Source organism: Lissotriton helveticus, chromosome 3_1 (assembly GCF_964261635.1).
Source record: "Lissotriton helveticus chromosome 3_1, aLisHel1.1, whole genome shotgun sequence".
NCBI lineage: Eukaryota > Metazoa > Chordata > Amphibia > Caudata > Salamandridae > Lissotriton > Lissotriton helveticus.
In genome coordinates, this window is record NC_136061.1 from 1019264139 (window position 1) to 1019276872 (window position 12734).

Consider the following 12734-nt stretch of genomic DNA (forward strand, 5'->3'; position numbering starts at 1 on the left):
GGCACAAGTTCCATGGCTTTGTTGCATAGTCCTTTTTTTATTCACTGCAGGTTTATCAAATGTGATTAGTCTTTCAGTTTGAACCTCTTGGATTGTAGCAAGATTTGGTCTTCTGCTATTTCTTGGGAGTCCACTGGGCCTACTACTTATTATTGGCCACATGATTGTGGTTTTACCAGGTCGATGGATACAACTCTGTTCTCCTTTTTACCAGCAAGGGGCGGTAGTACTACTGATCTTGTTCCGCTGACAGCTAAGACAGGTACTGCTTTTCTGTAAGAAGGCCCAAATTCCTTCTTCACCGCGATCTTCTCTCTGACTAGATCTCCAATCTTTGGAATCCAGACAGGTCTTGCTGGGACAGGTGTTTTTTCTTCAGTGGTCGTTGGCTTTAACTTTGTTACTTAGACATCTTCTAGTTTCATTTAAGTCCTGTAAAACAGCCAAACGATCTTTGATATCAAAGCCTTTTTTCTTTCACCACTGAAGTGTGACACTCTAAGTCCTGGATTTGCATTCTAGTGCCGAACAATAGTTCGCAAGGAGTGATACCTTTTAGAGAATTTCTTGGCAGATTGTTAAGACTACGTTGGACACTTGTTAGATGTTTGACCCACCCATCACCCGAACCTAATACCCTCGCCGTTATAGATTGCTTTATGTCACGAAACGTGGTGGAAAACAGAAGGAGACTTTCTGATGGATACATCTGCCAGTGGATTCCTCACCTTGTGAATATCCCCTGTGCCAGTAGCACTTGGAAATTTTTGTAGCTCTCCACGCCGACGAGGGCGACGTCACAGAAGCATGGCTCCACACGCAGCTCCCCTGACGTCACTGGAGCCATAAGAGAGCCTTGTCTGCATGATGACGTCCGTTCCCTTTTTTCCGCGAAGTCGACGCTAACGGTTTTTTGGGACTCTCCGTAGTTGTCTTGCTACTTTGTGTTTCTGGATTGTATTTCTGGTCTTCTCTTGTTTCTTTCTCGAAGATGTCGTCGAGGAAGTCAGGATTCGAGCCCTGTAGGGAGTGCGGAGGACATATGTCCATTACTGATCCTCACGAAGATTGTGTCTGGTGCCTGTCGTCTGATCACGACGTCAAGGGATGCGCCTGCTGTAGGAAGATGAACCAGAAGGCTTTAAAAGAAAGAGAAGCCAAGCTGTTCATGGCGAAGATGAGGAAAGAGAAAAGAGGACGAGGAAGGTCGAGGTCGGGCTCAAAGTCGACGTCGGGTCATGCTTCAAAATCAAAGAAGCATAAGAAGAAGAAGAGGCATGGATCTCAATGCCGTTCAGATAAAGAGACAGCTCCGAAGTCGACCTCTCCAGTTCATCGTCATCGGAAAGACTATGTGTGTTCTTCTTCCTCGAATCAGGGTTCGCCTGTTAGATCTGCTTCGCCTGCGGCTTCATCGGCGCATTCTCCGACGCCGGCTCCATCTCCAACTCCGGCTCACTTTCTGGCTCCGGTGGAAGAGGTTCCAGTACCCGATGAGTCGTCGACTCCATTGGCTCCACGGTCGGTGCCGAATGGCCCGAGTCCGGTAATGCCTACGCTCCAGGTGTCTACCCACCTTTCCCTGGCCCGGGACAAGATCCGTTGCATTATTTAAATGCAATGTATGGAGTCTTTGCAAGGCCGATGTACCCCTCTGGAGCACCTTTGGGTCCCCTGGGTCCTATGGCCTTAAATCTTGGGGTTCCTCAGGCCTATGCTCAGGCTCCATTTATGCCATTTCTTCCAGCTGCTCCGTCTTGGCATTTCCCAGCGCCAAGGACATCGACGCCGTTTCCTTCATCTCTGGCGCCGTCTGCTTGACCTCGATCGACTCAAGCTGTGCCTCCGGATCCGTGCTCGGCTCCGGTGCTGTCGGAGTCAGGCCTGGCTCCTTCGACGCCGGTTCCAAGGATAAGATCTAGACGAGAGGCTCAAAGGATTTTGGAAAAGCAGAGGTTTCATTTAGAACAAATGGAGGAAGGTGAGATTCAAGAGTCGTATGACTTATTTGAAGATTTGAGGGAGGCAAGTGGCCTTGATATGTCTCCGGAATGGGAGCTTTCTCCTCCATCAGATGCTCCTTCAAAGGATGTTGTTCCTTATCACACAATAATAAGGAAGGCAGTGGAGCTCTTAGATCTTCAGCTCCCAACAGCCGAATTTAAATCCAATATTTTGACGGAGGTTCTTCATTCTCCCTCCACTGTAATAGAGCCTTTGCTGCCATTCAATGATGCCATCACTGAGTCTGTTATGGAGGTTTGGCGTAAGCCCTTTTCGGCTCCTGCAGTTTCAAAATCTGTTGACAGGAGGTACAGGGCAGCTCCAGGGGATCCGGACTTCCTAACATCCCATCCTTCTACTGAGCACCTCTATGTGGCGTTCTGCTGTCCAATGGGAGTGCCACTGAAGCTGTACCACCAGGAAATAGGCTTCAAAGGAGTAGGCCTCCAGACCCCATTGTGCTGTAGGTAAGTAGAGGGTTTGTAGGGCTACCCTGTGCCCGCCACCTCCCCATATCAATGGTGTGAGCAGTGTGTCTAGTTCTTGAAAAAAGGAGAGAGGCGGTATTACCCGGAGATTGGTAAAGGAGTAGAGCAGTCTGGGCACCATAATCATCTTCGCTATGGCTACACGCCCTATGGGAGCCAAGGGCAGGGTCTTCCAGAAGGCAACTGCCACCCGTAGCACTACTAATGTTTTGCGGTGGTTCCCCTCGTAAAGGTTTTCGGGTGTGTGGTACAACCTCACTCCCAGGTATCAGGGTGCCGCAGCACTCCAACCCAGTGTCTGGGGCCCTATCATGATCTCCGAGGGAGCTAGGTGAGGGCTGAGAGGAAAGATCGTCGATTTTTCCCAATTGACTTTAAGTCCGGAGACCTCTGCAAAGTTCTGCAATATTGTCCATATCGGCGTAAGATCACCTGTAACATTCCGCACATAGATCAGGAGATCGTCCACATACAACGATATACAATGAACCGTGTCTGCGATTGGAATATCCCAGGCCCCATGCCCACTGCCGCAAACGAATGGCCAGAGGTTCCACTGCCAAGGCGAAGAGGGGGAACAAGGAACACCCTTGCCTCGTCCCCCGCTCCACCCGGAGCGGAGTTGAAATGTTCTTTCCCACTCGTACCCTAGTGGTGAGGCCCTTATAGAGGAGTTGTGTGTATGCTAATAAGGTCGGGCCAACATGTACCTTATGGAGGTCTGCGAATAGATATGGCCACAGGAGCGTATCGAAGGCCTTTTTAAGGTCTAAAATTAGGCATGCTGCCTGTGGTAAGTGGTCCCTTGCTCTGTCTTGTATATGGAAGAGTCTACGTATATTCTGTGACACGTTGCGCCTGGGGAGAAAACCATTTTGGTTTGGGTGGATCAATTGCGGGAGAACCTGGATGTATCGATCTGCCAGTATCTTCCCTAAAATTTTACAGTCCGCGTTGAGTAGAGTTATGGGCCTGTACGAGGACGGTAGAGTGGGATCCCTGTTCGGTTTAAGGAAGGTTACCAGGGTAGATTCCCTAAGTGAACTGGGAAGTTCGCCTCTTTGTAACGCAGCGTCATACATGGTCACGAGTCGCGGGGACAGTTGCCCCAAAAAGGTGGTGTAATATTAGAAGGGAAAGCCGTCCATTCCCGGCGCCTTACGTCACGCCAGTGCCCTGATTGCGTGGGTGACATACGGGGATTTTATCTTTCCATCCGCCAGTGGAATGCCGGGTAGAGGCATGGAGTGGAAGAATTGGGATAATGCTAGGTGTGCTAACTGTGGCGAGGCTTGATAGATTCCCGTGTAATAGTCATGAAAAATGCATAGTATATTTACTTGTGACTGTTTAAGGGTACCAGACTCATCCTGCAATATTGTGATGGGTGGCATATCCGTGTCCTGTTTCGCAAGCCAGGCTAGGAGTATACCCGCCCTGTATCCCTCTCGATGTACTCGGGCAACATATACTCTAAAATTATATTTGCGACGGTCACTCATGGTTTCCGCATATGTTGTTTTTGCTGTTGCCACCTGTTTGCGGGTAGCTTTCCCTTTATCCAGTTGTTTCGTTGGGTCCGCCAGTCGTGTTTCCGCAGTTTGTAGTGACTGCTCTAGTACGTGCCGCACACCTACTATGTGTTGAATGCAGTGTCCCCTTGCCTCGACCTTAAACGCATCCCATTGCACTGATCTAGATGATGCTGTGCCCGCATTTAATGAAAAGTATTCCTGAATATGCTCCCCGTGTGTATGACAAAATGCCTGGTCAGTGAGGCATTTCCACGTGGGTACTGGGGGAGGAGGTGGTCTCCGTCTAAGGGTCACGGTGTGTGCGTCGTGGTCGGACAATACTCTGCCTAGGTAGTCAGTGTGCTTTATTTTGGGGAGCAATGCTGCTGAGCAGAGGAACCTGTCAAGTCTCACTCTGAGATTGTGTGGGGCGGAGTTAAAGGAGTATACCTTAATGTACGGGTTCTTTTCTCGCCAGGTGTCTACCATTGTCCAGTGGGCAACCCAGTTTTTAAAATGCTCTGTTTGTTTCAGTGCGGGTGAATGTGCCGGCGGAGGATGAGATCTGTCCAAACTGATGTCTAGGGTGCAATTGTAGTCCCCTCCTAGCAACCATGGCATTGCCGTGTATTGTGCTAACACTCCAGTGAGGAGGGTCCAATTATGCTCTTGCTCCACATTGTGGGCATAAATGCTACCAATCAGTATTTCCCTGCCCTCAAGGTGACCCGCTAATGGAGAGTACCGGCCCTCCTTATCCACTGCCCTGGACTGTTCTCTGAAGGGGACCCCAGACCTGATCCAAATTAGGGCTCCCCTGGCAAATGCGGAGTATGTTATGGCACAGATAATACCTCGCCATTTTTTGCGCAGGCGATCCCCTCTGTCATCGTAAGGTGTGTCTCCTGTAGGAGAGCTAGCTGTGCTCGCTGTCTTTTCATATAGGCATAAATCGCATACCGGTTGTTTGCTGTATGCATGCCCCTAACATTCTATGTGACAACTTTCAGGTCTGTGTTAGGGATCCTAGCCACTAGTTTTCCTGATGTCTGGGTGGTATTTCTTGTGGTGTAATGCCCCCTAGCATCTCTCGTTTCCCCCCCCCCTCGTCAAATTGCCTGCCTCTGTTAACCGAACCACTATTCTGCATGCCGGATGGTCGTTCCCCTGAAAATGCTGAAGGGATATGAAAGTGGGATAAGTAAAGTGAATCAACGGGAAACAATCCCAACTTAGAGGACATATTACTCGGGGCAATACGTCCAAACTGCACAACATGTGCTAACTCTAGTTCGTTACGTGGGGGAAGAGGTTGTCGGCCTCCGTCCGCTGCCGGTGCTGCAGCTGCCCGCTCGTTGGCTGCGTTGTTATGGTGCCCAACTGTGCCCTTGGTAACCATCTCCATCTGGTATAGTCCAATGTGGTAGCCGGCCTACAGGCTTGCCAAGTGCAGGATTGGTCACCGGGACGCCTCGTCCGTGTTGAGTAATATCGCCTGGAGTGGGAGGCATGTATAACCCAACGGTCACCTCCTTTGTAGGTGCTGTGGAAAAGTAAATTTTGCCATGTTCTGTGTCCCTACGTGTTCCCCATCTTATGTTATGTGTGCATGATTAATATGCATATGTATTCCCCATGTTCGATTAAAGACGCACCTACAGTTGTGTCCATCTCTAGTATGCCAGTTTTCAGTTCTCGTGAAAGCTACGAGTATTAGGCCTATGTAAAGATACGTTGCCACGTTTCTCAGTGTGCACGTTATTTCATTGTAAAGTCCCCGTTTCTAGGCCTCAAAAGGGCCCGGACACCAGATTCAGCTCCTGTCTCCTGAGCCCTCGCTGAGGAGCGATACAGCCCCCACCTGTGTTCCTGACCCTTCACTTACTTCCTGCCTCACAGTGCCCGGCTCGGCCTGGCTCTGCCCACGAGTCTGCCAAGAGTATGTTATGATTCTAGTTATCAGTCCAGCTCTCCTTCTCTGCATTCCTAAACTACTGAATCGCATCAATAGTTTCCGTCATCGTCTAGCCCTTACGTCTCCATGTAAGAGAAATACTGTATTTATGGTCATTTAATATTATTCAACACGCACTACATGTAGAATAATGCATGCACCAGTCTTAGAGTCTGTTAGCCTTTACCCCGATAACTTTTGGATTCTATCAACATGTTCTCTAAACATCAGATACTAGATAGTGTTTAGGTACATGTCGCCCTGACTCTCCAGACTTCAGTCTCTGCTCCTAGCGCAGAAGTCATAGCCCCCAGCTTCTCCTAGTAACACGTCATTGTCAGTTTGCGCGCACCATTAGGTTAGAGGTCCCGGCTCCTTAGGTAGCCCCCTCCATGTTTCCGCCCCATTTATGACATATTCTGTTACGTTTACATCACATGTCTATGTATACGCCTCCTATTACACCCACTTTCACCCTTATCTTTCGCGACTGCTATTGACCACACCCACTGCTCCGCCTATTGTATGTATTATAATGCAACTGTTTTAGTATATATGCTTGTGTACTGTTATTAAAGTTAGCGCGCTCATCCCAGATCCAGCCCCGGCAGCTGCCGGGCTCTGCCATCCTATTCCTGTGCAGGTTGTCCTGTTCCTGTCCTTTATGCTGTATTAAACCTGCAAACTCCTACTACCTCGAATCTTGACTCTTATTTATTGAGCTATCTGTTATTACTATGTCCAGTCAAACCTAGATCCGGTATTATTTATTTATATACCACATAATGGCGCCCGAACAGGGACTTGCCCTTTCCCCACGCGCCGGTGAAGCCACGTATGCCCCCTGACCCTCTACAGCCGTGACGGAACCATACCGGCCACGTGCAGATATTTCTGCTTCAAGTATCCCTCAGGCCCACGGAGGAGACGGAGGTTGCGGTCCAGCATCCAGACGAGGCGGTGGAGGAACGCGGCGAGTCCCGACCAGAGCCCAAGCCGAGAGTCCAAGGTCCGAGGTATCCGGAGGCCCACCCGTAACAGAAGTCCGAAGTTCGTCCGTCCGGCGTCGAAGCAGTCCAGTCCAGTCCGAGGCCTTCCGTTCTTGCTGCCCGGTGAGTACCGTTGCTGGGGTAGTATCTAGACAGGGTCAATCTAATTGTCTCTGGTCCGTGGGGTTTGGTGGTACACAGATCCCAAAACGAAGTGTCCACTTCGGTGGATGCGGGTCCTGACGTGTCTCTTTATGAGACCGGTAAGTTTCGTACTGTTTCAGCAGTGCATCTAGTTTCTGTTCTAGTCAGTTCTGTTCTCGAGCAAATTCATGTATTCTGTTTTCCGTATTCCAGGTAGTATTCTGTTCGAACTGTTATTTTAAGTGTTCTTCATGTATTTTAATGTCGTGGTATGAAAGTGGTGTACTTATCGTGTTCATTGTGTATTATATTGTGTCTAGATTACAGTTCCGTCATGCCGTTATTTTCCAAACTACGTCAGTTAAGAACTAGAAAAGGTCTGTTAGAAGAAGCAGTTCCTGTCCCGCCTAGGGACAGTCCAGGTCATTTTATGTATCAGAAGCATGGCATAAGTGCCATATTATATCTAGATTTATGGGTGGAGTACACCAAACAGTTAGAAGAAAAGTATAGATGGCCCGTATCGGGTACATGGGATGCCGAGTGCATCATGCGAGTAGAAGAAGAATTATGGAAAAAGAAAGCCAGACAGTCACAGAAAGATGCCATCGAGTTATGGCGCAAAGAATCTCATAAAAGAACCGAAAAAGAAATCAGAAAGTTAGAATTAAGTAGAGAATCCTTAGAAAGAGCCCACGAAAGGGAATTAATCGAGATAGGTGAACGAGTTAAAACCGAACAGTCAGACAGACAGAGGAATGCCCTCATTAAGGGTATGTATCCTCTTCTTGCCGAGGGCTTGCCAAACGCGACCCCGGAGGCATCCAGTAATTTTCCGCCACCATTAGTTCCGACCAAGCTACGTCACAAACCGACCGCAGCTGATATTTTCATCTCGTCCTACTTGGACGACACAGTCCCAGAATATGCAAATCCTGTTCCGCCAGTCCCTGTAAATCATGTAATTCCTGCTCCTCCAGACACCGGAGTACCTGCTACAGTACCCCCGGTCCAGCCTACATTACAATTTCCCACTCTGCCAGCACGAAGAGTATCAGTCGACGATTCTAGTTTAGGGGCCGCAGGAGGAGGTCCTCCTGGTACCCCGCCACCACACCAACGTGTAACATTAGTCGAGTTACATGAATGTGCGTTACAGCGTACGCCCAAATATAAGTCCATTGCAGATATCCGACGAGCTCTTACTGAATGCCGCTATGATCCAGTCGCAGGTGATGATAGTACGGTTATATATTCCATCCGTGTAAGACGGGTGACCGGGTATTTGGACACCCTACCGAATATGAAAGAAGATCTAGACAGAATATATCGTTTCATCCGTACAGGGGATGATCCAGAAAGTATTGGCGAAGCCATGTCTCAAAGGAAAGCTGAGATCCAGCTCATGTTATTAAAGTTTCTGATTAATTGTTTAATAAGGGAACAAGATTATCCGTCCAAAGACCCGGCCGAAATGAGAATCCTGACAAGGTGGAGTGATAATATAGCCGAGGGTAAACACAGAACTATCAGTAGTATAGAGAGTATGTACAAGAGAATTCGTAAGGAAATAATAAAGTTACACGAACAACGTAAAGCAGCACAAGTAAGCGAGAAAGAGAATGACTCTTCTACTGAAGAGGTAGACGACGAGAATCCCGCCAGAATAGCGTATGTAGGAAAATCTAGATTTCCAGACCGCCATTTACGCCTAGAACACAAGTCAGTTTTTCATCGTCCGGCACCAGAACAAGGTTCTCTAGAACAAATATTTCAAGCTACCGATCATATTCTGAAATCACGAATCGGTTATAGTAAGTTAAATACCATGCATGAACAAGAACTAGCCCGATCAGCAGTCCGATGGATTACTGATTCTACCACTTTTCCAGACGAAATAGTGGCACAAATGTTTCTGAAACAGCCCCCAGCCGAGCAACGACTGGTGGGTATGTATATGATCCAGCATCTCATTACTCTGTATGAGGGTCAACATTCTGATCCAGGTCCGTTACACGATGTCCTGAACGAGTTACTCCAGTATAGATGGAAAGGTTTAGGTACCGATTTAATTAGTGTCATTCTAGAACAACGCCACAAATATAGAACGTTCCTGAACCCGCCTTTTGTTCATGTCTCACCTCCAGAAAGTAAACCGTTTTACATAGATAGACAGAATCCGTTACGAGAAGTACACCCAGTCAGGACAGCAGATGGTGAAATGCAAAGAGTATTTGTTTACACCCCGATTACAAAGATGGAACTCTTAGAAATGAAGAAATTAATTCCCTGTCATGACAAAGATCCAGCAGGGTTCCACCGAGAATTAAAAGACATGCTCCGTATGGGAGAATACACGTATCCAGATATTATTAAAATGCTAAAGGTCCTGTTGCCCGCAGGGGTATACGAGAAACTCAAGGAAAAAGAATGGGAGGTGGGAGAGAAAAAGATCGATTGGGCAGTTCTAGAAGCTGAAGATAAGATACGAGTACCAGGTACCGGTCTTGGAGAGAAATGTAAAGAATTACCAGAACTGTTAATACAAGTTTTGCCCAGATTATTAGCCACTAAAAAGGAAGACTGGGATGCAATCTCAGCCTGTAAACAGAAACAAGACGAAGACACTAGTGATTTTTATTCTAGATTTGAGAAATGCTTTATTATAAACAGTGGCTTGAAGACGAGTAGCGAGTCGTACCCTCATCTTTTTGTTACTAAATTAGTCGAGAATTCAAGTCCACAAGTTAAGAATCGAGTTTTGAAAGTCGAAAGTACATGGCAAGCTAGTACCCCGTCCCAGATGTTACAGATGCTCCAATATCACCAGAATAGAATCAGAGAAGAACAAGATCATGAAAGGAAACGTATGAAAGACACGAAAATGAAAGTACTAGTTGCACAATCTGTTCCACAAGACAGTCAGAAGAGGGGTCCGAATCAGGCCAGTCATCCTGCAGCTCCCGTTAAAGGGACATGCAATTATTGTAAACAGCCAGGTCATTTCATAAACGAGTGTGCAGTTCTGAAACACAATATAGCTACTGGTAAGACTAAAGAAAGACCACGTCCGCCGAGACAAGAACAAGTTTCACAGACTTCTCAGCCACAGAATGCACAACAGACAGTTCCAGCACCGCAGCCTATTGCTGCAACACAGCATGTTACACAGCAGATGTACCAGTATGCACAGACAGAGTATCCAGAGTATCAACAGTACTCATGAAACAGCCTAGAGAGGGAGGTAGGCTTGCCTCTCATCGAGATTCCTGTAGATCAAGAAGGTCCCTATGTTCATAGTCAAGTACTAGGGAAAGACAGAAAGTTTCTGATTGATACAGGGGCAAGTAGGACGACCATCAGTCACGCCGAAGTTCCAGGGGCTCCGCTCTCAGGCTCTAGAAATGTTTCCCTTGGATTTTCAGGAAAGCCTATTGTAAACGAGATATCTAAGCCAGTTACTCTAGAAGTAGGTCCATTGTCCCGCACTACTGATCTGTTACTTACGAAGTCATGTCCTGAAAATTTGTTAGGTATTAAGACACTGAAAGAATTAGGTGCAGTTATTTGCTGTTCCCCAGAGGGAATACGACTGTTTCTACGTGACTTCAAGGGTCACTATGTATTACGAGATTTTGATCCAAGATTGTCAAATGTTCCGCAGCATCTATGGGCGCAAGGTCCAACTGATGTAGGTTTCATGCAAATCACACCCCATCGTGTGACTCTCAAACCAGGTATAGTCCTGCCACGAATCAGACAGTACAGATTGCCACCTGAGGCTGTAGCAGCCTTATCCAAAATTATTGACGAGCTCATGGCTCAAGGAGTAGTTGTAGAAACTAACTCCAATGTATGTAATTCTCCGATCATTCCAGTCATGAAACGTACTGATCCAAATGCACCCCCAGTATATCGATTAGTGATTGATCTTCGAGAACTTAATAAATGTATTATTCCCCAGTACCCAGTTGTCCCAGATATCTCTTCCCTATTGACAGCCATTGATTCCGAAGCCTCATTTTTCACAGTCATAGACCTCAAGAACGCGTTTTTCAGTGTCCCCATTCATCCAGACAGCCAGTTTCTTTTCGGATTTTGTTTAAATGGAAGGAGCTATATGTTCACACGAGCTCCTCAAGGTTTCACGGAAAGTCCTAGCATTTACAGTCAAGCACTTAAGAGACAACTAGACAACATTCACATGCCAACAGACACTGCCCTGCTCCAGTATGTCGATGATCTACTGATCACAGCCCGTTCTGAACGTGCTTGCGAGCGAGCATCACTTACAGTCTTGTATTTCCTTGCCGAGATGGGGCACAAGGTGTCCCCTTCGAAGCTCCAATTCTGTGTCCAGCAAGTGATCTACTTAGGCCACTTTCTGTCCAAGTGAGGTAGGCAGTTGACACCAGACCGTATCCAGTTAATAGCGAGTCTTCCTCAGCCCAAGACACAGAAGGAGGTACGTGCTTTTATCGGCCTTACTTCTTATTGCAGACAATGGATTCCTCAGTATGCATTTCTAGCCAAACCACTGATACAGTTAACGACACAGGAGGCAGCCGTATCGACTGTCCTCCCTTGGACATCTGAACATACACTTAGTTTCAATGAGTTAAAGAAAGCTTTATGCCAAGCTCCAGTTCTAGCTACACCGAACTACAGTAAGCCTTTTACACTTTTTGTCACAGAACGTGATGGTACTGCATTATCTGTTCTCACACAAGATCAAGCAGGACAATACAAGCCTTGTGCTTATTTTTCGAGCACATTAGATCCAGTAGCCCAGGCTCTACCTGCGTGTCTCAAGTCAGTTGCAGCCACAGCACTAGCTATCAGACAAAGTGATTCCATAGTATTAGGACACTCCCTGACAGTACAAGTTCCACACTCCGTGGAAGTTCTTTTAAACCGAACACAGACTCAGCACTTGACAATTGCACGTTTAACAGGTTATGAATTGACACTGTTCCAGCCACACATAGAAATCAGACGCTGCAACGTTCTAAATCCTGCTACACTATTACCGTCAGTTAATTCGAATCCTGCCACACACGACTGTGTGGAAGTAGTTAATATTATGACTAAGCCAAGACAAGATCAGACAGATATTCCATTACCAGATCCCGACCTGACACTTTATGTGGATGGTTCATGTATGAGAACAAGTACAGGAGAAATAGTAGCCGCGTATGCAGTGACTACTGACACTGAAGTTATAGAAACACACCGTATTGACACCCTGTCTGCTCAAGCAGCAGAGCTAGTTGCTCTGACACAAGCCTGCATACACGCCAAGAACCTGAAAGTTAATGTTTATACAGATTCACGCTACGCATTCGGAGTCGTACACGACTTTGGAGTGCTCTGGCAGGAGAGAGGTTTCATGACTTCTCATGGAACCAAGATTCAGCATGGTCTCCTTATTCAAGCTCTGTTAGATGCCATACATTTACCGACATCTATTGCTATCATGAAATGCAAAGCACATACGAAAGTTACTGACATTATTTCTCAAGGTAATGATCTAGCAGATCGCACAGCCAAGCTTACAGCACAGACTCCAGACATTTCAGTTAATCCAACACAGACACATACTCCAGCTCCGACTACCTGTATGACAGTTAAGGACCCTACT